This window comes from Haemaphysalis longicornis, unplaced genomic scaffold (assembly GCF_048455015.1).
Source record: "Haemaphysalis longicornis isolate Haplotype H1 unplaced genomic scaffold, Haemaphysalis longicornis Haplotype H1 scaffold_6, whole genome shotgun sequence".
In the NCBI taxonomy this organism is placed as follows: Eukaryota; Metazoa; Arthropoda; class Arachnida; order Ixodida; family Ixodidae; genus Haemaphysalis; species Haemaphysalis longicornis.
Window position 1 is genome coordinate 89,221,164 of NW_027526407.1, and position 26,942 is coordinate 89,248,105.

General features: G+C 47.6%; 1 long non-coding RNA gene across 1 annotated transcript in view; it reads right to left on the minus strand.

Annotated features, from left to right (window-relative positions):
* LOC144141752 (uncharacterized) overlaps positions 1 to 26,942 on the minus strand; it is a 71,768-nt gene that overhangs the window by 39,718 nt on the left and 5,108 nt on the right. Inside the window, exons 2-4 of the long non-coding RNA XR_013316690.1 lie at positions 25,171 to 25,322; positions 25,021 to 25,094; positions 3,998 to 4,093 (exon numbers count right to left, since the gene is read on the minus strand). This is a non-coding gene — a long non-coding RNA (uncharacterized LOC144141752). The remainder of the gene's footprint in view (positions 1 to 3,997; positions 4,094 to 25,020; positions 25,095 to 25,170; positions 25,323 to 26,942) is intronic.

Sequence of the window (26,942 nt, forward strand, 5' to 3'; positions counted from 1 at the left end):
TAGGAGCAGAAGAAAAGTTACGCTGAAGGTATCCAAGCGTGCGGTTGTCGTTGTAAATATTTGTTCACTATGCAGTGGCCATAAAAGCGACTAAGTGAATTCGTAAGTAGCGGTATGACGTTACGTCTTCCAGCAGTAAATTGTGAAGATGGTAAATAGCGGGAGGAGATAAAACTTGTGAAACATGCAAAGGTTAACATTTAGCAGTGTTTAGTTCCTTCTGAACTTTCTACACCATGCGGATACAATTCTCTTTACGATCGTCAGTAAGTATAGATGGCAATTAGTGTTGAAGGTAAATATATTGTGCACATTTAAATTGGTTGACGTAAGCACTGTTAGCAGGTCTTTAATATTCCCATCGCTGGTTGGAAGGAAAGTGCTTAGCTGCTCAGAAGAACTGTTTCTTATGAGTAGATAGCTGTTTGGGGTAGATGTTGTTACGTGGTGAATTTGGGTTAGAAGGGAAACTGCACATAGAATGTTTTTCTTATTACCTTGTGCGCACTGTATTTAAAAGCGTTCCAGTTACCATCAATCGTAGTTTTTTTAAAGTGATCTAAAAAAGGGCCACTAAACCTTAAAAATTCGGCTCTAACCATGCCAAAGTTGTCATTGCGGTAATTACGTACATGTTTCGTTCTGGTGATCGTTTTATTGACGGGTATTGTAACTTCGAAAGAGAGAAACGAAACAAGTTATCACTAAGTCCTGGTAAGTATGATACCGTAGGGTCGATTTGGTGTTGGTTGTCATGTCTAGATTAAGGGTGTGAACGGCTGAATTGAGAACTCTTGGCTTGAGAATTAGTTTGAGAAAGAAAAATCAAGAGCACAGGTCAAAAATGTTGTTTATTGAGTAGAGGGTGGATGCATCCTGCAGCTAGAGCAGTCCACAAAATTGTCTGAAAATTAAAATTACCTACGCAAAAGTACAAACCATTTCGGTGTCGTGTGATAACAAATGTGAGGGCATCGTGCAATATTTCAACAAAACTATGGGCGAAACTCAATTCGGGATAAATTCGCGATTCTAAATTTTTAGAGATGCCCTAGATTCAATTGAGGGCGAATGACAAGTGACAGTTTAGATTTTTTGATCGCGAACCGTACACCCCCGCCCTGAAACAATGTTCAGTCGCGTCTATAAATATTAAAACGGTCGCAGTTGGCCCAGGACTGGGGTAATTGGAGAATAATGGGGGAGGTCTTTGCCCTGCAGTGGGCGTAGATAGGCTGGTGATGATGATGATGATGATGATGATTATTGGAAAACTTTCGGGTCATGAACATGAGAATGCAACTGTCCTTTTGTTAAAGATGGGCCGGCGCTGCACGTGTAAACGGCGGTGTTAAGGGTTTCAGGCTTGCTAATGGTTTTTCACGTGTTCGCAAGTAGTGTGGAAGCGCACGGGGGTTAGGATAGGAGACTGCCTCACCTCTCGATTTCCTACGCTGAGGATGTGCTTGGTGCCGGCGCCGACGGGTTAGCAGGCCGAGAATTCACGTTTTTCTCGCTATCTGTTTCAGCATCATTGGTGGCAGAGTTGCGTGACGGGACTGATGCGGCTGAGTCTGAGGCTCCAGATGTTACGTTAAGAAGGCTGTCTGCGTCCGCATCATACGCAAACGACTGATTATTTATGAGCAAAATATGCTATTGTAGTGTAAACTGCGGGGAATGGGGTTGACGTTTTTCGAATCCCAACCGTTTTTTCCGAGCGTGTTGAGTTACTTTCGCAGCGTCATCCGATAACAAAATACCATTCTGATTAAATTCTCGGCGCTAAGAAAATATTTGTTTATTTTGTTTGAACCTGTTTGACGCCATAATTTGGAGTCGGCGATTCGCGTCAGAAAGGCTGCACGAATGAAGTGCACGTTCAATACCCCTGGCAGGAATGTCCCTTCCCAGTACAGACGAAATACCCGTGAGTATTATAAAGCCAAGCTTTCTACCTCTACCGACCAACGGTTTCTTCGTGGCGTGCGGGAGAAGAACCTTGCTGGAGAACAGGAGAAGACTCGAAGCGAGATTTCGAAGTTTTAGAGGGACCAGTGTTTGCCTCCATATCCCATGAACAGAATATCATAAGGGCTACATTCACACAATCTGGGAAAGCATCACAAAGAACCCGCGGGCAAGGGAGCAGCAATACGCCTCTAGAATTGCCTCGCTTATTTTGTAGACAAGCTCGGTTACGCTCCGGCGGGGCAAACAGCCGATACACACAAGTCATACTGCAATGAAAGCTGCTCGCTTGCCCACTGCGGAGGACAAGCCTGCGCGCGTGTTTTAAACTTTGGGTGAAAGGCGGTGGCACTGTTAACGATTTTGGCTTCCTCAGGCCAAGGTGGAATTCATTGATTGTCAAGCGAGTGAGAACTGCCGCGTAGTCGAGACCATGTTCGAGATAGAGTTTTTAGCCGATACTAGGATTGCAGAATGCAGGTGCGACGATGGAGGCAACCAGCAATACGCTAGACAGTAGGAATACCGGCGGCGCAAATAGGCGATACAGGTAAGCCATACTGCGCTCAAATCGGCTCTGTTGCCCGGTGGCGAGAACAAGGTCGCGCCAGTATTTTAAACTCTTCTTGAATGGCGTTAGCACTGTAGACGATGTGGGTTATACAACGCAAAGGGGCATTCATTGAATATCACCGGAATTACTTGGACCGTAGTCGAGACCATGTCAGAGTTGCAGTTTTTCAGCATACAGGAGGATTGCAGAAATAACGTGTGCTGTGGAGGGAAACAGCATTGCGCCGGCGCCGATAGGCGATACGCGTAAGCCATTAGGCCCTGAAAGCTGCCCTCCTGCCCGCTCAGGCTGATCTCTTGCACAATTCAAAGCTGCTCTCGTGCCCACCTACCGTAATGCCAATCCGTTAATCCATTTTAAAATATCACAATGCATTTCGATTTCGGAAATATACCAAATTCTTCCTCCGCTGTTACAGTATAACATTTTATAACTCAAATATCTCAGAGAGGACACATGTGCAGCAGTTCCCACGCGTTTTTCTCTTTTTCGCATTCCTTCTGGAAGACGTTTTCCATCGACCGATTCAAGATGTCTGAGAATGATGTTTAAACCACACCACCTAGGTGCTAGCATCAAAAGTTCTAGAAGCTTACTGCAATGTTTAATAATGGGAAACCTTAACAATTGGCAGAATATTTCGTGACCCAAAAACGTCTTGGGACAATGCCCACTGTGGAGCTGGATTTTATTTCGGAAAATTGAACGACTTCCCTCTGTGTATACGGGCCTCTTCATAAACGTGTAAACCGCTTTTACCCACGTCTTCATACGGCAGTCCCCTGTTTTGCATTCTCATTTTCGTCTCCGTTCCTTTTTTTTCCGCGCCGATGAATCATCAACAAAAAGTATATTACGTGTAGAAGTCACGTGGTGCATTATGTGAATCATCAATGAGCCGTGGTTTCAGTCTGTACTCTTTGTATGACTTACTAAAAAATGGACTAATATTTTCAAATAACTAGTGGGACAATGGTATGCAACAAATGGTTATACCCCAGTCGGAATTTCGCCTCCCCACCAGGAGGAAAAAAAAATTGTTTCTCTTTTTGTTTGCACTTATCAAGTTTCATATCGTGCTGGGGATGCTCAGAACAGTACAGCCAAAATGCAAGCTAAGCAAACAACGCTCCTACTACGGCGGTTTGAAATACCAGGACAAGTTACAGAAAATTCGCAGCACGGGTAAGAATAGTGCTTATGTAGTTATATATTTCGAAACTCTTTACTATTGTATAAAACAAAAACATATTTTTGCGATATCAAGAAATATAGTCTTTCTTTTTCTACAGCCGAAGTGGCAAATTTTACTCTTCAAGAAATGGTAGTTCGGCTATTCCTTCCAAAAGGAGCAGTTTTTACGTCAACAAACATTGAAATACCTAAGAATTTAGCTATCTTTAATAAGTAATACAAACAAAACAATTAAGAACATTTTAAATAAATACTTACACGATTTGGAGAGGAGGGATATGTAGTAAAAAACACCGCATGTGTTGTTGGGAGCTGAATAGATGAGGATTTCCAACCAAAATGTGCCGAAATGGACTGTAGGCAAGAAAGTGTACAGGTATATAGCGTGCTGTTACAATTCAAAAAATGAAGTCGGTAGAGTAAAGTGAATTTTTAATTGGACAAAACCAAACTTCAACATGTCGCACGAACTTGATTTAAATTTTGGTTTCTGCATTTATTTACGCTGATCACTCATTCAATGCAAGAAACAAATAAATAACCATAACTTCATAAACTTAGGGACGCCATTTCTGCAGGTTTTTAAGATTTATTTTCGTCAGTATACTAGCGACGTAGGTGCTCAAGTAAGAAAGAAATACTTTCTGATGATGTGTTTTTATTTAACAAAATACACCTTTTATTCATTTTAGTGACACGAGAAAACAAGCAAAATTGTATTTATGGCTACAATTTTCGCAGAAGCACAACAATAAACGTTTATTCTCCTAAAGAAATATTTGAAAATGCGATTGGTACTTTCATTACGGGACAATTGAAAACTTTCGCAAGCTTGCAAAGTTCGCGTTTGAGTTGTCATATTCTCACTACGATTGGCACGGTATCACGCAAATTACGTAATATTGGGCACTTACGCCTTGCATTAGGAAATAGGCTACCTTGAATTAAAAAAAACACAAGAATTCGAATGTGCTGTAAATTTTGATTATAGATCCTTATACGGAAGACTTGCAAACGTGCATGGACCAGGCACTCCTAATTATGCTGTATTTTATAGGTGTAGGAATATTTTGTGGGAATCGGCACTGGCCCACATTTTACTTGACGTTTTCTATTATTATTATACATTATGGCTACGGGCTACTAGAGTTTCTTCGTAGTTCGGCATACAAAGGATGCGTTATACACACAACCCTCTTCAATGTGTTGCGAACTGTTTGGAAAAATGACATATAAAGGGGTGGTGTGGCTTTCCGGGTGGCTTTTTAGGAAACAGCTTTAGAGTAGTCCACAGTACACTATCACCCCGTATAATAAAACTTCACAAGGGCCCTTCTCGCCAGAACCTAAGTTCCTTAAACCTGCGCAGTCCTGCAGTTGAACACCACACTAACCCAACATCAGACACTATGTGAGGTATTTCAGATGCGAAGCATCTCATTCTCGGGGTTGTGTCCCTCCCTCCCTCGTTGTTGTCGTTGTCCGCCGTCCGCACTCTAAGGCGCATGCGCGTCTCTTCAGCCCCGTCAGCGTTTGGGCTGACGTCATCGCAGTCCACTGTAAAAAAGAATAGTTAGGCGGCGCCCGGTTTCGATCCCACGACTCTCTGGCTGCAACGGGAGGTACGTGGCGCTCTTCCTACTGCGTTACAAACCGAAACGCGACCATGTGCTACAAACGCGCCTTATGTCCTTCACTCATTCAAACTACGTCAAGAAACTACTGATACCACGAAGGCACGCGAAGCTGAACGTGAACGGAAACAACGAACTGAAAACTAATGGGAACTTCTGTCGACCCCATGGCTCCTTCACATACTACTCAGGGTTCCCCTACGGGAAGGTGGTATAATTTTTTTTCAGGCACGCCTCTTTCTGAGAGTATGAGAGGACGCTGCTATGAAGAACCTGAACAAACCGACTGACGGCTCACATGGCTGCCAGCTGTCAAGGCCCTCAGGGCACGTAGAGCACGGGTGCTCCAAGGGGTGCGGCAGCTTCTGTCTTGAGGCAATGGCTGCTCACACCAAGTGGCGCAGCGCGTGTTCCACGTAATGTCAGCTGTGCTCTACGAGCTTCCACAAACCTACCTGGGACCACGACGCTGGCAGGAGCTTGAGATCGACCAACGCCGCGCCATCCGCCTCTCCCTGGGCCTCCCCTCCACGTCACCGGTGGCGGGCACTTACACCGAGGTGGGCACCTGGCCCATCAAGGTGCGGGCCTTGCAGACGGGGCTGCGGCACATCCAGCGCTTGCTGACCGTACGCGACAGGGCTCCGCTCCTGCAGAGGTTCCGTAGCCAGCCCAACTCGCACATGGGAGCGCTGCTCACTATCTTTAAGGCGGGCATCGAGGTTCCGAACCCACCCCGTCTGGAGCCGCCACCACCAGACACAGGGGAGGCACTGCTGATACACCACGACCTTCCGCGGGGTCTGCAACAAGCGGGCCACTCCACTCCAGGCCATCCGCCACGAGGCGGCCACCCTGCTGCAGGACGAGCTTAGCAGCTACGTGCATCTCTTCACGGACGGCTCCGTCAAGCACAGCACGTGCGAGGAGGCAGCTGCGTGCGTGGTGCGTAAGCTTGGAGCCAACCGGAGCTGCCGCCTGCCCTTCCCCACTTCCTCCACTCGGGCGGAGCTTGCAGCGCGGCACCTGGCCGCCGACCTCCTCCCCCCATAACCAGCCAGGAGCGGTCATCCTCACGGACCCCAGGAGTGCCCTTCTGCGGCTGCACGCGGCCCATCAACCCACCAACTGCAGCGGCTACCCGGAGCGCTCCCTGGCAACCACGCTGCGCACTGTGGCCTCCCGAGGCTGCGACCTGCGGCTCCACTGGCTGCAGGGCCAAAGTGGCATACGGGGCAACGAAGACGCGGACGCCCGCGCCAGGGAGGCCCACCAGGAGGGCACCCCAGTCTCCCGAGACGTCACCGCGTTCGATGAGGCCCGTAGTGCCCTGGCCCGCGTGGTGCAGACGATGCACCCCGATCCTCGGGACGTGAGCGGCCTGGCGCCCATACCGTTGCCCGCACGCATCAGCAGGGACGCCCGCTGCCTGCTTCTCCGCATACGGCTCAACTGCTGCAATGTGGCGGAGCGTCTGCACCGACACGGACGCGAGGCCTCCCCTACATGTGCGGACTGTTCCGAACTGGAGACGCTCAAGCACCTACTCTGCTTCTGCCCCCACCACGCGTGGCGGAGATCAGAGCTCCAGCGAGCGCTCCAGCGTCGATGCCTTCCCAGCACTGGCATGGAGGACCTTCTGTTCCCGAAGGGGCCTGCGGCTTCGCTTATCTGCTTCATTTCCGGGAGGCGACCGGCCTTACGCAGCGGCTGTAGATCGGAGTGCAGTGATTGACTGAAGTGCCCGGATTGAGAGTTTTCTAGGACTGACAGCTCTTTTTATACCTTTCTCTCTCTTTCTAATTTATCATATCACTCCCCCTGTACTTCCCTTCCCCTGCACTGGGTTGTATGCAGGTGAGGTCCCTGCCGAGCTCAAAATATCCCCAGTTAATTTCCTTTCCTTTTCACGTCGCAAATCACAACCACCACCACCAATACTTCTGAAAGGATCTGCGGGTATATTGTCACGAAGCCAAGGATGACGCAGTTGTCTTGAAGGAGAAACAAGTTTATTTGAGCGAACTTGCGCTCCCCTAAAAACTCATAAGAATACAGAGGCGGTGAAGCAGCGGTCAACAAAGTGACTAACGTCGGCGAGCGTCGCAGAATCGAATACCCCGGCGTCTGCTCTGCAAGCTTTTTATCTTTCAGCACGCGTGGTTCTCGAACCGTCGATTCGAATCGAGAACATTGTAGATCAAAGAAGATTACTCCAGGCTATTCACGTTAGATCGGAATGCTCTCCCTATCGGAACAGATAACACATGCGGCAAAGAAAGAAAGAATGGAACACGCGCTTCCCTTGGCGCAGAGATAACACAGACCGGCGCAGCCGGGCGGTAAATGCAAAACACAAATAAACAAACCCAATGCATGGTTCGCGGCATTACCCCCCCCTAAGAGTGCATCGAACCGATGCTAACATAAGCGACAGTCCGAACGAATAAAAATTAAAGTTCGTCATCGTCTGTAGAAAGGTTTTAAGCGAACCACGTGAACGACTTCGGGCCGAGTGTGTCGTCGTGATGTGCCGGAGTCACCATCGGGGATCACTTCGTAGGTGAGTTGGCCACCGCGTCGTAGAATCTTGTAGGGTCCCAAATACTGTCGCAGAAGTTTGTCACTCAGTCCGCGTCGTCGGATGGGAGTCCAAACCCACATACGATCCCCTGGGTGGCACTCGGCGGCTCGGCGTCGGAGGTTGTAGCGGCCGGCATCCACCAGCTGCTGGTCCGTTATACGAACTCGAGCGAGCTGGCGGTCCTCCTTCGCACGCTGAAGGCATCCTTGGACGTCGGCGTTCAGGTTGTCGTCTTCTACGTGCGGCAGCATGGCGTCAAGCATTCTAGTCGGCCGTCTTCCGTAGACGAGTGCGAACGGTGTCATCTGCGTGGTTTCTTGGATAGCCGTGTTGTACGCAAACGTGACATACGGGAGCACTTCGTCCCAAGTCTTATGTTCAACGTTGACGTACATGGACAGCATATTCGCAATCGTCTTGTTCAAACGTTCCGTTAGTCCGTTCGTTTGGGGGTGTTACGACGTCGTTCTTGGGGGATCCGTGTTGCTGTAGCGTAAGATTCCTTGCATGAGCTCCATAGTAAAGGCAGTTCCGCGGTCCGTGATGAGGACTTCAGGGGCTTCATGTCGCAGCACAACTTATCTTATGAAAAACTTGACGACTTCTTGTGCAGTCCACCTCGGAAGAGCGGCGGTCTCCGCGTAGCGCGTCATGTAGTCTGTTGCTACGACAATCCACTTGTTCTCCGATCATGACGTAGAAAACGGGCCCAGAAGGTCCATTCCAATCTGTTGGAAGGGCCTTGATGGGACGGCGATCGGCTGCAGAAGTCCGGCAGGTCTCGTCGGTGGCGTTTTTCGTCACTGACGGTCACGGGAGCTCCGGACGTAGTGGGTGACGTCGGATGTAAGGCGGGGCCAGTAGTACTTCGCCTTGATTCTCCCAATTGTGCGGGCTGTGCCGAGATGTCCGGAAGACGGGTCGTCGTGGCACGCTTCCAAAATTTCGTCACGAAGGTCTGCGGGGATGACAAGAAGGTAATTCGTCCTCGTTCCGGGCAATAATTCTTCTTCACGAGGACGGAGTTTCTCAGGCTGAATGCTGGTAAGCTGCGTTTGAAGGTCCTAGGTACGGCGACGTTGCGTCCCTCGAGGTAGTCGATAATGCCGCGTAAGTCAGGGTCGGCACGCTGCGGGGCGGCTAGGTCGGTCTCCGTCACGATTCCGAAGAACGCACTGTCTTCATCAGAGTCTTGTGCTGGTGGGTCGACGGGGTCGCGGGACAGGCAGTCGGCGTCGGAGTGCTTCCGGCCGGATTTATAAACGATTGTACCGTCGAACGCCTGCAGGCGCAAGCTCCACCGCCCAAGACGGCCAGAGGAATCCTTCAAATCGGCGAGCCAACACATCGCGTGGTGGTCTGTCACAACGTTGCATGGTCTTCCATACACGTATGGGCGAAATTTTGAAATCGCCCATATAATTGCCAGGCACTCTATTTCGGAGGCAGAGTAGTTTTTCTCCTCCTTCGACAGACCACGGCTGGCATAGGCGATTACCTTTTCGCACCCGCTTTGTTTTTGGACGATGACGGCACCCAAGCCTATATCACTGGCGTCCGTGTGTATTTCCGTTTCGGCGTTTTCGTCGAAATGAGCGAGCACGGGCGGGCTTTGCAGGCGTTTTTGCAGCTCGCAGAATGCTTTTTCTTGGTCGTTGTCCTAGCTGAAAGGAGTGCTATCTTTCGTCAAGCACGTGAGCGGCTCTGCAATGCGTGCGAAGTTTGCGACGAAGCGCCGGTTGTATGCGCACAGTCCGAGAAATCTTCGCACGCTTTTCTTGTGTTTCGGCCTTGGGAAGTTCGCAACGGCTGAAGTTTTTGCTGGGTCAGGTAGGACTCCCGCGGCCTTGACGACGTGGCCCAAGAACTTGATTTCCTCGTTCGCAAAACGGCACTTTTCAGGCTTTAGCGTTAACCCCGACGTACGAATGGCCTCGAGTACAGACTCCAACCTTGCGAGGTGTTCGTCGAAAGCCCGGGCGAATACGACAACGTCGTTGAGGTATACGAGGCAGGTGTGCCACTTCAGGCCAGCTAGCAGCGTGTCCATGACTCGTTGAAACGTTGCTGGCACCGTGCACAGCCCGAAATGCATCACATTGAACTCGTATAGGTCATCCGGGGTTATAAACGCAGTCTTCTCTCGGTCTCTCTCGTCCAATTCTATTTGCCAGTAGCCGGTCTTCAAATCCATCGATGAGGAGTACTTCGCATGGCAGAGGTGGTCGAGGGCGTCGTCGATTCGTGGCAGGGGGTACACGTCCTTTTTGGTGATTTTGTTCAGTCGCTGGTAGTCAACACAGCACCTTAATGTGCCGTCTTTTTCGATGGCTGTATTATGTCGTCGCTAAGCATGTCGTCGACTTGAGTCCGGATGGCTTCCCGCTCGTGTGAAGAGACGTGGTACGGTGACTGTCGGGTAGTTCGGGCTCCATCTTCGGTTATAAATCGGTGCTTCGCCAGGGGTGTCTGACGTAATTTTGAGTTTGCCGAAAAACACTCGCTGTAGCAATGGAGCATATCCAGCAATCTGTCCCGATTTTCTTGCGGCAGCGCCGGGTTCACGTCGAAAGTTTGCGGCGGCTTGGAAGCATCTGCGCGTGCGCATTCAAAGTTAGCGACCGTGATCACTTGACTTGCTTCTACCGTTTCTTCGAGGAACGCAATTGCAGCGCCCTTGTTTAGATGCTGGTACTCCTCGGTGAAATTGGTTAACAAAACATGGGATTTCATTGCTTAAAGCACGCAATGCCTCTTGCGACGGAGACACCTCGGTTGAGAAGCAACCTTTGGTAACCCTCTATGTTAGCATCGATGTCAGGAGCAGCATCCTCACAGTAGACGGCGATCATCAAGCTTGCGTGGGGTGGCCGGGTGACGTGATCGTCGGCGATCCTTACAGCAGCACGGCGATCGGGGTTCAGTGGCGGCGTCGTGGAGTGATCAGAGGAAAAAGTCTGGAGATCAATTATTGCGCCGTTGTCCGTCAAAAAGTCCATTCTGAGTATTACGTCGCGGGAGCAGTTAGGTAAAATTACGAAAGCAGCAGGGTACGTGATGCCGTCTATGGTGACGCGGGATGTGCACGTTCCACTTGGCGTTACGAGATGGCCTCCTGCTGTGCGTATATGCGGACCGTCCCAATTTGTCGTAACTTTCTTCAGCTTAGACGCGAAAGACCCGCTTATCACCGAGTAGTCCGCTCCCGTGTCGATGAGGGCGACTACGTCAAAACCATCAATGGACAACTTGACGTCAGACGCTGCCTTCCTCGAGTTCCGGGTGTGTCGGGGCGTCACATCTCGGCTTGTGCGTGTTGACGGTCGGGTACTGTGCGTCGTCGTTGTCGTCGTCTCAGCGGTAGGTTCGGTCATGTCAAGTACGCGTCGCGCCGTGTGGTTGTCGTCGTGTTCAGGAGTCACGTCAGGGTTAGGTCGGGTCGTCAGGATGAGGGTATGTCATAAGTCACAGTCTTCGGCGAATCGTTGCGTCGTTGGAGGGTTTTCGTTTTTCCGCCGTTGTGCAACTTCACCTCCAGAAGTTGCCGCCTTTAGTTTCCCCCGCGTGGGCTATGGGAACTTCATTGGCGAAGTTAGCACTGCTACGGCGGTCCGCCGACTGGTACGGGTATGGCGACGGAGAATGCTTGAAACGGGCTGGTCCACGGCTGGTGTTGGACAGGTATTCTTCAATGTCAGATGGCCGCTGGCCGGGTTGGGGGCGTGGTGCGTCGACGGAGAAACCACGAAGTCCGAGTCTCTTGTATGGGCAGCGACGGTAGATGTGGCCGGCCCCTCCGCAGTGGTAGCACGGAGGACATTTATTTGGTGTTCGCCAGACGTCAGTCTTCCTCGGCGTCTGGTTTTGTACTACAGGGGGTCGGGCGGGCGACAGTGGGCGGCGGTAGGGCGCGGCCTCTTGACGGCGTGTTGGAACAGGGCGGTGTCTACGAACAGCCACGGAGTAGGTCATAGCCTCTAGCTCGCGGAGTGCTTCGGACGGCATAGAAGTTCCCAAAGCCTGCTGTACTTCTTCCCGGATCACGTCAGTCAGGGAAGCGACTTCAGGGTGTGTCGTCGTCGTCGGGAAAAGTTTCCGCAGCTCCTTCCTCACCACTGCACGGATGGTGTCGCCTAGTGAGTCGGAGTTAATAGCGCCGGCACCAATCGTCTCCGAAACCAGCGCATTGATGGGGCGGTCGTACTGACTCGTTCGGATTTCGAGCGCCTTCTCCATCGCGGTGGCCTCAGACGCAAATTCAGACACGGTCTTGGGGGGGTTGCGAACAAGGCACGCGAAGAGCTCTTGCTTCACAACTCGCATCAGAAACTTTATTTTTCTTTTCTTCCGTCATTTCTGGGTCCGCACGGCGAAAGAGTCGCTTCAGAAGATCATGGCCCCTTCGTTGAGGTGCTGCGTTCGAGTTTCCAGCAAAACCGCTGCGAGTTCTTTTCTGACCCCGGTAGTAAAGGTGTTCAGGAACTCGCTTTTGAACTGAGCCCAGTTTGTCAAGGAGCTCTCGTGGTTTTCGAACAAAGTGCGAGCCGAATCTTCCAAGTAAAAAAAACATGCCGGAACATTTCGGCGTCGTCCCACCTGTTGAATTTCCGAACGCGCTCCAGTTTCTCCAACCATTCTTCTGGGTCTTCTGCGGGGGCTCCTCGGAATGATGGCGGATCCCGTGGCTGCTGCAGAACGGCGGGACGATCGGCTTCGTTGAACATGGTGCTGGTGGCGACGTCTTTCTTCGCTTTCTCCGGTAGTAGACCGAACTCGGGTGGTAAATCTTGCCGGCAGAGGCTGGCTCTTGTTGGACTGGCTTGGCGGCTTTCAGAGGTTGTAGTGGGCATGAAGGGTGCGTATTACCCCTAAGTGCAGGAAACAAAAACAACTAAACATAAATACTCCAGAAAGTGGAGGCTAAAGTAGCCCCGCCAGTAGCGTTGTGGTTATCGCACAGGACCGGTATTCTGGAGGTCGTGGTTTCGAATCCCACCTGGCGGGCATTTTTTCTGCACTTTCTTATTTTTCCAAATTATTTATCTTGAGCTACTACATCCTCCCGTTTGCTTTCCGAGGTCTTCTTGGCTGCCAATTCTTATTTCTGTCTTATTTTCAACGAGCCCCTCATTTCCTATTCTGATTCGCTAAATGCATAGCGAGGGCCTCTGTTCTGGCAGTCTTGGTGCCATAGGGAGCTTAAGAGGGTTCAAAGCTGGTCGACCACTCTCGACATGTCGTAGACGCTCGAGTCACGGCCCGGGGGTTAAAAAGAAGGTCCCCTTCACCCCAAGTAGTCCGAGTGGCGCTGGCTACCACCCCCAAGCGCAGGAAACAAAAACAACTCAACATAAATACTCCAGAAAGTGAAGGCTAAAGTAGCCCCGCCGGTAGCGTAGTGGTTATCGCACCAGACCGGTATTCTAGAGGTCGTGGGTTCGGATCGCACCTGGCGGGCATTTTTTCTCCACTTTCTTATATTTCCAAATTCTTTATCTTGAGCTACTACATCCTCCCCTTTGCTTTCCGAGGTCTTCTTGGCTGCCAATTCTTATTTCTGTCCTATATATATAAATATATATATATATATATAATTATTCCTTGACTTGCAGAGAGTATGGTATCAGTGTCACGTCGTAAGGCGCATTTTGTTGAAACCAAATTATACAAACCGCAATCGTAAAATATTTTATACTCTCAGAGAAAAACAGCTGTGCTACGCTCGCCCTTTCTTTACGCTACATTAGTGCCAAAGACACTGCACAAGAGAGTGTGGTAGACAACAACTAAATAACCAAATAAAATCAAATACAATTTTGCCGAATATTCACTGTTAGCTATATCACTGAAAAAATATGAACTGAAGTAGAAAACACACGTTAAAACGCTCATATTTCTCAAAAGTTCAAAGTTCGTAGTGACAGCTTAAACAGTAATGAATTGTACAGTTGTCGAGGGGAACGGTCAAGAAGGCTAAAAATGCCCCATAAGGTGACGTACTCCTGCTCCCCTGTTTTGGCTTGACTCTGCGACAAATAGCACGTCCTATGTGACCATACAAACTAACAGAAGAATTTACGCAATTAAACACATTAAAAATCAGCTTACAGTTATCATAAACAAATACTTAAGAAAAACTTCTCAGAAAAAAATCTACCTAATATTCGCTCGAAAATTCCGGAACTGTTGGTTATCCGCAAGAGATACTGAACCATAAGGAAGGGGATTTTATTCTCTGCTAGCCATGGGCAAGAAAGATTGAAAGGAGTGCTTGGTGCAGCAAAAGTGAATTCCAACTTTGTGGCTGGGATCGATACGATTGGATTGATAAAGGGGCGTAGCGTAACCTGGTCATGATAATACAGTTTGTGAAAAAAAGTAAGTCGCAAAATTCACCTACGCACAGAGAAAAAATGCAGGGCAAGATTAGACTTCATGGCGGTATTTTATAACTGTTCGAATGAAGTTGGACGGAATGAACCTAACGTAGTAATTATGAACACATTCTTGGGCATCTAGAAGTTTATCATGACTTGGGTCTCAATCCGAGCATGCGTATCCCCGTTTAGAAAGCATTGTTGTTTCGAAGAGTGTTACCCTAAGTGGTAATGGCACCTAACCTAATGACGAAAATAACCTAACCGAAAGTTTGGGCTGCTGATTACACAATCGGTGTGAAGGCTCCAGATTAAGTTTGTGGTAATGTAAACGCCAAGGTATTTGTAGGATGTAGCTGTTTCTGGTCAGCGTTAAAATGAAAGGGTGTGTGACAGTATTAGTGCGAAAACATGCATCGTTTTATATTGTTACCGTTGAGTTCTATTAACTATGCTTTGCACCATTTAGCAACAGCATCATGGTCAGACTGTAAAAGGAAGTGTTAAATGTCGTGTAGTTGAGGGCAGTATGCTAGGTTAGGTTGTGTAACCTTACGTTAGATGAGGTTAGTTAAGGTCAGGTTAAGTTATGGTACGTTTTGTGGTTCTATTTGAGTGGCCGTGAAGGCAAAATGGAAGTTTTGCTGTAATAACGAATGTTTTGCTTAAACAGAAACAACAATATTTTATTTCAGACATAAAAAGTATATTTTGGATACGTCGGATAACCACTGGCAAAAAAACCCAAACTTTCACGTGTTCTCAAGTTCTTTTCGAGGATTTCATATTAAAACTAATGTGCTACAAAATATTTATGATTACGGTTTTATTTTTTTATATTGAATTCCTGATGAGGTTTTATGGCGTTAAACTGGCGTGTCTCTTTACTTGCATTTTTTGGTAAAAATGTCTTTGTGGTTACAACGAAGCTGAGTGGCTAACCAAGGGCGCGATCTTTCAAATAAACAGGGTTGTATTCAGTGTTCGTGACATTTATGCTAAGCGTACCTTTTGAGCCAAGTATTTCTGGCTATATCTTCTTTGATGTCTTCTCAAACCAAAACTCCGCATACTTCAAATCTCCTTAAACCGGGGGCTGTTACACAGCCCAAGATGTCCCACAGCACGTGTTTTAACTCAGCATTGCTGAAACGTAGCGAGTCACAGCGCAACGCCTGGGAGACAAATGGAAACATTTCTAAAACGAAAGGCGGATGCTTTAAACCAAGACAGTGTCGTCAGAAAGAAAGATGATTAAATTATTCTAGAATTCCCGGCATAAGCACTGTGTCGTAGGCATTCGATTGAATATTCATGCTTACGCATGCCGCTACACCCTACACGAGAAATACGCTAACAAGGATGTCATCAAGCGGCTGAAGCTCGAAGAACTGCAATCTAGACGCACAAACTGCGATTTAGTGTTTTTGTTCAAGTGTATCCCCTCCACATTCGACAGCCCGAAATTAGTGAGCTCTGTTCGGCTAAGGGCACCAATTCGAGCTCTCCGCCCCCACCTTTGCTTTGATGTGCCCACCTCAGAGATGCTGTCTCCAGTGGGCCGTGTGCAACGCGTGTACTATGATGACTTTCGTGCATCTTTGGACGTCTTTTCCGGCAATGTTAAGTCTTTTAAACGCGCCCTGAAAAACGCATGCATTTGAAGCCGCTGTTGCCCATTCAGTATGGTATAGAAGTTATCTCGTGTTCGTGTTTTCCGTTCCCTTCCCATTTTCTACACTTGCACCGTTTGCCGTACACATACTCCCGTGTACCTATGTATGTGCGTCCGCACGTGTGTGTGCATGCATGCACGTGCGCATTTGCCTGCACTTGTTCACCTTCACATGCACCCGCGTGGGCATGCGTGTATGTATGTTTTGTTTGCACTCACGAGCGTATGTGCCGTGCATACATATAAATTTTGCTTTATATGTACTTATTTCCAGTATCCATGTTCCCCAGTAAGTTACGACGGTGGATTGTACTGAACTTGCGTGTATGCCAATGTACTTTGTAGTATACCTTGTCACAAGCCCTGTCTCAGCGCGTGCTAATGTACCGGACTGTAATCTTAATTCCTTAAATGTATAAATTGAGTGTGTGTGTGTGTGTGTGCGTGCGTGTGTGTGTGTGTGTGTGTGTGTGTGTGTGTGTGTGTGTGTGTGTGTGTGTGTGTGTGTGTGTGTGTGTGTGTGTGTGTGTGTGTGTGTGTGTGTGTGTGTGTGTGTGTGTGTGTGTGTGTGTGTGTGTGTGTGCGCGCATGCGTGCGTGCTTACGTGTGTGTGAGTGCGTGTGCGTGCCTGCGAGCACGCGCGTGTGCGGTGGTACTATGTACTTTGTGACCCCTGCACTTCATAACCAGTCTCCATGTTTTACCGTTTGTTTATCTGTGTGTCGCCCTGTCCTTTTTGTGTGCACCACCCAATAAGGCCTAGTGCTGTTGGTGGGCACCACCCAATAAACAATAAACAATAAAATATAAACAATAAAAACGGATAAAAATGTTTAGGAGACCTCGGCCTGCCTTTGCGATTTAGTTCCGGTGACGGTAGTTCTGATGACGCAGTTGCTTATTGCCACGCGACCGAAAAAGGGTGGCTCACGTGTTTTGTGGTGGAGACGATTCTCTTGCTATGCCAGACCAATTCCATGAAAATGGAAAAGCTTACGGCTTAACCTAATTCATTTCCCAATAATGAAGAACATACATGCAATTGCAAGTGTACCCACTAGCGCGTGTCATAGCGACCGGAGAGGCATGGTTACCCTCGTTAATAACTGAGGCCGTTGTGCCGATCCATCGCTAAACCTCATTCTTAGGGTAAAATGGTCGCGCTTCTTAAATGCTAGAAACGTTGCGAACAGCAAAAACTGCCACACGCGATTTGGGAAACTTGGGCAATCGAACGGACAGTGTTATATGCGGAGTGTTTGTGGTGGCGTACGATTGTACTGTAGACATGGAGAAACACCAGAGCCCGAACTTTTTATCATCAAAATGTTCGTTATCTATTGACGAAATAAATGTTGGTGTGGTAGTTAAACAGTTACAGTCGCCAGTTTTTACACGCCGTTCGCAGTTGCGTGACCTCTTGACTCCAGTCACGACGGTGGCTGCTACAGTGTCGTATCGCCCAGCTTGATGTCAATGTTTTTTTTTCTTTCTTTTTTGCTGCACTGCCGGCTGCAATGAACGACGGTGGAGGTTGTCATATTCAGAATATAGGGCACAAATGCATCTTTACTTCGTAAATACTGTCGTACGTCCAGAGTGACCAAACCGCCGATTTTGCCTTTATTGTTTTGCAACTTGTGCTTGACAACGCCTTTCAAAGTTGTTCCCTGCTTTGATCAGTTCAGTGCGGCAGAGTTTCTAGGGCGAGAGATTCTCCTTCGAAACTGTTCAGCTGCAGGATTTGGCGCCTCTTTTTGTGTTGCGTAGGCAGCGTTATATATTCTACTGGGAGTTTCTGAGGGTGACAGCGAACAGTGGAGGCCACGCGTGTAGGATTGCCAAACTTGTTAAAACGCGCAGCGAGCAAATAAAAGTCTATAGGATGTACTTTATCCTTATTCCGGCAATTGTTAAGTCATAGACGCAAAGTATATAAGAATATCGTCTCTTTAGGTAGTTTGCTTCTTTACACGGAGCAACAAGTACCGAAGAAAATAGGACATATCTTGAACGAGCTTACGGAACGCAAGCAGCCCTTCAGTAGCGGTTTAATTGTCTCACAATGAGAGCCATCTTCAATGGGCATAGATGTAATTCCACCAACTAGTACTGAATCCGTCCGCTCACTTTTCACAATTAACTCCATTGATGTCTCCCAATGACCATCGAGGGTCACTACTAATTGACAATGGTGCCTCTGGCTGGTGAGCAGTGATAAAACAAAGACGAAGGAAGATGGAAGAGGCTGAACTATGTAGTATTCAGAATGTTGGATTGGATGTATTCAGAACGTTTGATTTTGAACAGGTGGGAGTAAGGGTTAATGGAGAATACCTCAGTAACCTCAGATTTGCTGATGACGTTGCCTTGCTAAGTAACTCGGGGGACGAATTGCAAAGCATGCTTTCTGCACTTCACGAACAGAGTAGAACCATGGGCCTGAAAATTACTATGCAGAAAACCAAAGTAATGATCAATAACCTCGGGACAGCACAGCAGTTTGGGATAGGGGGCGAGGCAGTGGAAGTGGTAAGCCAATATATCTACTTAGGCCAAGTTGTTACCCCAGATCTCAACCATGAGGCAGAGATAATTAGAAGGATCAGAATGGGGTGGAGTGCACACAGCATACATTCTCAGATAATGAATAGCACCCTACCATTGTCGCTGAAGAAGAAAGTGTATGACAGCTGCATCTTACCGGTACTTACCTACGGGGCAGAGGCTCACTAAGAGGGTTCAACTTAAATTGAGAACGACTCAGCTGGCAATGGAGCGGAAAATGATAAGTGTAACATTAAGGGACAAGAAGAGAGCGGAGTGGGTCAGGGAACAAACGCATGTTAAGGACATATTAGTAGAGATTAAGAAGAAGAAATGGACGTGGGCAGGGCATGTAATGCGAAGGCGAGATAACCGTTGGTCATTAAGGGTAACAGAGTGGATCCCTAGAGAAGGCAAGCGTTTCAGGGTGCGGCAGAAAGTTAGATGGGCAGATGAGATCAAGACGTTTTCGGGGATAAATTCGTCACAGTTGGCACATGACCGAGGTAATTGGAGAATAACGGGAGAGGCCTTTGCCCTGCAGTGGGCGTAGATAGGCTTGTGAAAGTGATGATGAACTTTGTAGTCAAAGGAAGGAGAAATCGTTTCAGCAGAAGGCGCAGATAAGAAACCAAGTAGCGGTTGAGCCGGGGCTCCAGCAAAAGACTGTGAGGCGCAGCTATGAAGCCAAGAAAAGTTTGAGCCGTGGCCAGAAAACAAGACTGTGAGCCGCAGGAAAAAGCCAAGAAAAGCTTCAGCCGGTGCTCGAAGGATACGACTGTGCGGCACAGTCAAAGCGCCAAGGAGAGTTTTAGTGGGTGTTCTGGGCAAAAAATTGGGAGGCGCAGTCAAGGAGCCAAGGAGAGTTTGTTCCGGGTCTCGAGAGGCAAGACTCTATGCCGCAGTTAAAGATACGTGGAGAGTTTGAGCCAGAGGGCAAATTAGAATATCGTAAGGGTCAGAAATGTCCTGGATGAGAGTGGGCACAGGCTTCGAGCTTTTGTCGTAGTGGCGACGTGCTGAATACATTCAGCTATGTTCCGGCAACCAAAGGTTTTGACTACCAGTTGCTATATGCACGTGAGAAAGCGATGCTCACTATGCACGAGGCATTTGGAGGCCAGCTATCGGTAGTTCAGACTCCGGACGAGGAGAAAGAGATAAGCGCCTGTGGCTATCTGTGGTGCTGGCCACGCCACTGCACACGAGGGTCCGGAATCATCCGGGCGATTCTCGCTCCGTACTCCCTCGGGGACTGGCCAAGGGAACCGTTTGCCGAGAAAGGTCATTTGCCTGAGTATGTAGAGATAGCATGCCGGGGGTAGTGTTCTGCATCGTCAGGAACATTTTGAATGTTTGGCTCTACCAAAATCTTTTTCTGTTGAATGCTGCCTCTAAGAACGCCAGTGGAGTTTGCGGCTAGGATGAGTCTTGTCTGTGTGTGTAATTATGCGTGCGTCTTCTAAGCACGTGAAATGGTTTTAGCGGAGGACGCGTTTTGTTCTGTTTTCCTCTGAGAACGAAGGGTGCGGTATTTCTGGTTTGCTGGGTTTTGGCGGAAGTGGAGTTATGATGTGTCCGTGGTGAGAACTGCCATGAATCAAGGGCAATCCCCGCATTAATGCCCTATTGAGGAAGGTGGAAGAAGAGGAGGAACGGGAGATCCTGGTAGCCTCACCAAATATTTTGGCACGTGTCTCTCAACGCAACAAGAGCTCGCGTTGACGCATGCGAGCCTGACTTGAAATGGCCCAGTAAAAGTTGTTTCTCTCTCTCAACCGGCAGAGAAGGAAGAAACAGGGCAGAATACAATGAAGTCAAAGCGAAGTAACTTCGAAACAAACAAAAACGAGAGAGCCAAACTGCACCCAAGGAAAAAAGCAGTTAATGAAAAAAAATAATTATATCCTGAGGCGGAGCGCTACTGGATTCAGGAGCGTCGCCGTTGTGGAGGCCAGGGTACCGGAAGGCGAAGGTTTGATGCGACTTCCAGAATACGCGCTCCTTCGCCGCTGGAACGGCGAAGGCGTGGTTTGACAGCGCGTCAAGTGACTGCAACTGAGACGTTACCAGCCCGTTCCCGCTCAGGGTTGTTTGGCGATGTCGGTGCTGTGGTTCGCGTCACCCCTGGCTTTGCTGTTCTGGAACCAGCTGTTGGTTGGTTGGTGCCATAAGAATGCGTCATACTCACCCAGGGGTATTTGCCGGGAAATGAGCACTAACTAAGAGAAAAAACTGATCTCAGGAAATGGAGGATGATTAAACATTTATTTAAACATTTTTTTGCAACACAGCCTTTGATGGTCTTCCTCTCATTTTTCGTTTCGCTTTCACCAACCAAGCTGTCTCATAAAAATGTCCTCTTCTTTCATAATTCCAAACCTTGTGTTGCAGTCTGAGTTATCCCTCAATAACACTAACTCACCAATTCCATGAAACTTTCCAAAGTGGCACCCTTCTTGAAAGCCAGGGATAACCTTCTGTTGCTCTTGCGTGGCCTCTTTTCAGCTCTCGCCACCATGGCCTGTTGTGTGAGCCCTTCCACAGGGCACTTTCACCCTGTCATTCTATTTTTTTTATTCCATCACTGGTATGCGAGAAATTTCCACCTCAAATGCTAAGTTTACAATTTTCTTGGAGAACCGGGTCCTGACAATCTGCACATATTAAAGAGCAAAATTGAAATCCTGCAATATTGGCGTTTACAGAAACCCGGTGATATTCACCAACGACACTTAAGATGGAAGCATAGAACTTGCAATAAAAACTCAAAGCCCGCTACCTAAATAATAACGCGACGACACGTCCTGAAAAAAATTACTTACTGAAACTAATGCGGTGATAGAAACACAGAAGATTTTCCACTGAAAAAATTGACCGCAGCTGTGCTTGTTGACATCGGCAGGAGTATATCATCTCAGTTAAAACTAAAGAAGGGGGAAGCAATCTTAAATGGATGACGTATTAGAGTGAACCCCAGAAGCCAAGCCTTTGCCCACCGAAGCTGCGGTAGACAACCAGGCTGCGTTTCTCATCTTCCTTAAGTTTACTTTATGCAGCGCCGGACCAGATGGCAATTCTTTTCATATTTTCATCTTGATGCGCAGCCAGCTTCGTAGATGCCCTAGCTACTTCAGCGCATACACTGGCGGCAAAACCCCTCGCAACATAGCCATCGGGTGCAAAAGCACCGACCAGGTGCTGGCTTAGAAGCACGGTATATGGTGGAGAAATGGCAGGGATTCAGGCGTTCGACATGCACTATGTCAGTTTGGGGCCGATGCTGTTAATTATGAGAAACGATGCGGCTGACTTCATAGGTCCCGTCAGTTACCTGATGGATGGCGCGATAAGGGCCTGTGTAGTACTGGCGAATTTTCTCAGAAGGGCCCGCACTACGCCTAAGCGACGTTAGCTGTGTAAGTGGGCCGGGAAAAAAACGAACGCCACGATGTCTAACCTCTTGACTAGCCTTTTGTAAACTTTGTGAAGCCGAAGGGTGTGCGGGCTGTCTGAAGTGCATGTTAAGCGCCAGAGATAGCGTCACCGGCGTAGTTAGTCGGAAGGGGAAGCGATGGTAGCATGGTGTCCAGTGGCAATGTTCACCCTCGTCAGTATAGAAGAAAAGGAACAAACAGCGGTGGTGTCTTGACAAGATTAGTTATATCCGAAGGAGGTATTGGGTAACGCGATGTCCCAATCGCGATAATCAGCTGACTCGTACACGAAGGGCATGAAGGTGAGCGTCCGGTTGAGACGTTCAGTTAGAGCTTTAGTTTGGGGATAGTAAATGAAGAGGTGAGATGGTACTGGGTAGAGAAAAATTGAAAATTCTCAGCGATAAGTTTTGACAAAAAGTAGCGACCTCGGTCCTTGCGTAGTTGCTGAGGAGCACCAAGGTGGAGAATTATATTGTGCAGAAAAAAAAACTGCTGGCTCAGTGGCACGCCTCGCTGTAATTCAACCAGAAATTGCATACCGAGTAGTATAATCGGTCGGCACAGCTATGCATTTGTTTCCGGACGCGAAAGTCGGAATAGGACCAAGAAGGTCCATTCCTAAAGTTATAACGGCTCAATAGGCACGTAAAGCAGCTGTAGAAGGCCATCTGGAGCTGTGGTCGGCCGTTTCTGTCGTTGGCAGGCGTCGCAGGTATAGACGTAACGTCGTTCGGAGCACTACAGTCGTAGCCAAAACAAAGGTAACAAAAATAACTGAGATTAAGCCAGAGTAGGGTTTTGGGCAATTTTTTCGCAATAGGGTGTTTGTCAGTCGTACCCACCGCGGTACGACAGCATCCACAGAAGCTACCTAACTGAGCGCCAACACGCAGCTAGAATTACAAGCAGTGACGAGAGGCGTTTTAAAACAAGAAGACGTGCCATTAGCCTCCCAACGTTGCATTTTGTTCAAATCGCAGATTAGGCGAGTTAGTACCTTTAACTTTAGCCCTCCAAATAACAAAATCACAAGCTAGAGGCAAGTACAAGACACAGTGCTGTATCTCTGTGTTCCGCTTCCGTTGTTTGAAAATCATTTTAAAACGTCGTGGTTTTACGTTCATCTCGCTACTAGGCCTATTGGGTGTGTTTCTTTGGGCACTGCGTCCAGAGCTGCTTTCCTCAAAGCCATGGTGCTTAGCTACGGCTAAGGGGTCATAAAAATAACGTCTTTCATCCCACCAAAGTTGTGGAGGTGGCCGTGAGGAGCCGGTAAAAGCTTCGAGCTAAACTCAGGAGCAGTGACAACGCTATTGCAATATGAGGAATTGTCCCAGGTTGATGTGTAACGTTGATAGTACGTCATAGGAAAGGGCACGTCCGTATTAGTAATTTCGCGGTTACGCTCCGAGCTTTTCTATGGGGCTATCGCTACTGGCGACGAGAAATACTTCTTTTAGAGTCCACAAATGTGGTTTTGCCGAGCGTCATTAGTCTATAAACTCTCTTAAAAAGGCTTCTTCGAAGACCAAACTGCACTATGGCGTTTATATTCAAAGTTTTTGAACAGAAATGTCTCCCACAATTGTGTAAAACTTTTAACAGGTTCGTCTAAAAATATAAACATGCACGATTGTATTTAACTGTGTACCTTATCAAAATGTGTTATGGTACCAGAAAGTACAAAAAGAGTACGAACGGGGTGCTTTGGGTAACCCTGGTCGTCGAAGGTTGCTCTCTACACAACGTTTGTGACAGTACGTTTCACAAATTATAAATACAATGTTTGATAGAAGTTTTTGAACCTTCGCTTGCATGCGTACTCTCGAAGCACGACCAAACGTCAAAGAAACTTGCGGGTAAGTCGTAAAAACAAACTGTATACATTTCAAAAGGGGTTGCCGAAACTAGCAGCATGGTGTGAGGGAATAAAAAATATTTCCCAAACGTGAACCTACATTAGCTGAACTACATTGTTCCGCATGGATTACAAATTTAGCCGAAAGCATTGTTTGGAACAAGAAAGAGGTACACAAGTTTGCTCGTTGTATTTGCAGCGCACCAAGAGTAATTCGGGCAATACTCGTACGACTTCCTATTATTGCTTCCAAGTCCAGAATATATGGTGTGTTTATCTAAATTACAAGACGCAAAACTACCACAATAAAAAGTTTTCCCAGGATTTCGCATCAGTCTTCTGTCTGAGATGAGGTACGATAGCTTGGCAATTCTTGTTATTAGGTGCGGAGTACCTTAAGGCCACACAATGTCCGTCTCCGTCCGTGCGCATAGCATTTATAATCGCAAAAACACACACAGGCAGAGGTAGGATTCGATCTCATGTCTGGTAAACCAGACAGAGTTAGTGTAAATCGTCTTAACCATTGGGCTACGACCGTGAGCTAGTACCCAAGAGCCAAACGTCTTACTCCCTCGTCTGTAACGCTGCGGAAAACATTAGGAACCCCCAAAGTCCGTCTGCGTCCACCCCTGCACACTCTACCATCACGCAAAAATTACGCGAAATCCGATTTGACCCATGAGTTGCAGCTTCATTTATGGAATAGTCAAGGTGCAACTCATGGCTGAAATTGAATGACGCTCGGGACGCAAAACCGATGTCACTCGGGGCCAACTTGGATGCCATTTCGAGTCCCCGTGCTCTACAGCCTCGCCATCATTGAGAGAGTGGAGATGCGACGATTTGTTTTTACATGGAGAAATGGCTGTGTCTAACCAGGCCCTATGTAGATTTTTATGCCATTTGATGAAATGCGAAAAGGGGCGAGTTACACAACTCATATATTCAGTGACAGAAGTTTTGTATTTAAGAAATAAGGTTTATGTCGGTGTGATGTGCTCAATAGGCAGCTAGATTCAATTTTGTGTATTCCAACGATCACAAAAAAAGATGAAGAACATTTAAACCAGAGCTGCCCGTTTTGTAGCTAAGTGCTGCAGTTAGATATAAGCCATATACCCTGTCGGTACATTACAGGAAAATATATAATTCTGTTACGTTACCCGGATCCATAAGAAGCAGAGACGTCGGTCCGTCTTGTGGGTCCAGAAAGTATCCGTAAAATTCTTCCGAATGTCTAAAAAATTTAATCAATAATATTTTCTTGGTAGTGTGGAACACATAAATCTTGCACGTATCTTCTTTGAGCTTACCTTCCCTTAATATCAGTCCAGTTGGTGAGAACCGTAGTATTTGTCTGGGATACATTAGTTGGGTATTCTACTTCGCATGTGTTCTCGAGTATTGCTTTCTCATATTTTGTACCAGCTAAAACTGTCCAAATTGCACGGTTCCTTAGCATGAACTAAAAGAAATGGGGTTACAATGTGTTACAAAAGCACGTAGTTTTGCACACGGGCTTAGTGATGAAATAATATACAAAAGTTTTGGTGGCCTTTTTACCATTGATTGTGATTCTTGCCAACAACCATTTTTTACCACAGCCTAGAGACTTTCACAAGAATCTTATTACCGAACTCAAAGGAAACAAGCTTCCTACGGGACAGTATTATGGTTGCGAAAATTGGGCACATACAAATTTTCTACGGGACAGTATTATGGTTGCGAAAATTGGGCACATACTGTGTTTTTTTCTAATGTATGCTCCCCGCAGTTATAAGTGCACTTTAGGCCAGAACATTGTGCGTTTCGCAGCATTGCCAATGTTTCCCTCTGCCGTCTTAAGGGAAAGGGGTATTTATTTTTGTTCGATTTTCCTAATGACGTGTAGGTTATCTACCAAATATGTATTCTATACCCATCAGAAGGCCACCATTTTTACTTGAAGATAAGTCAGTGGTACGGCACCCGAGTTCGCATTTCAAAGCACAATATTTTGGCATCGTTTATTTGAAACTGAAAATTTGCGATCTCGGCACATCAGCACCAGTAATTTTTAGATGCGAGGCATCTCTTTAGCTCGCCTTGTCCAGCGTTGTCGCGGCGTAGTCCGCATCCCTCCCCATTTTCCTCGCCGCGGCAGCTGCGCGCTCCACCGCTCTCACCGCAGCGCCATCTGTGCGTCAGCGCCGTCAGCTCGGTTAAAAGTTTACACCATCTTCCCGCGAGGGGTACCACGGGGTGGAGGCGACGCATCGGGGGTGAAGATGCTGCGTACATAGGATACACAACAACAGCGATCCACACGCTGACATCGCTAACATAACAGAAACGCAACGGCAACCCCCGATGCGTTGCATCTACCCCTTGGTTCCCCTCGCGGGAAGATGGTGTAAATTTTTTCCCTTGCATCTTTTTTAAACTAGTGGCACGATACATGTTTCGAGATATGGCTAATATTTCTGCAACTTGAAAGCACCTTAATTGATTATTATTGATCTCGATCTAATTTACATGAACATTCCATCGAACAATTTTATGCGAAACTAAGATAAATATCTAAAAAACACAATACTCGAACCATTTGCTAACTTTTGGTAAAACATCCTATAAATCGTAAACAAGACTTCAAGACTTCCACTAAAATTCTCGTTAATGTAAAAGGGAAAGCATAGTATCCCCATTGGTTGATGAGCTGTTCAACTTTCAGAACTTTGAAACTTCGAGGCGCGCCTGTCACCACTGCTCAAGGCTTCCTTCTAAGCACGGGTCACTCATGAGCTCCCACAAATTCTAGGCGCACGTTGGGTAGCCATTTTTAGCGGGCCATTTTCACTGGTCTTTTATTTTTGGTGAATGCTGAGAAGATAAAGAAAATGATCATTACGATAATGATGATAAAGCCCTCTTATTGCAAAAACCAAGAAAGACGAGTCAAGGAATGGGAGATCACAGTGATGGCGCTCCTAATGACGTGCGACCAGTAGCCGGTGGGAACATGCAGCGCCCGAAGCTAATTGAACAATTGCTTTTTACAGGTTGTCTTCGGCGGAGAGCAGTCATGTCTCCAACTCATCTATAGCGG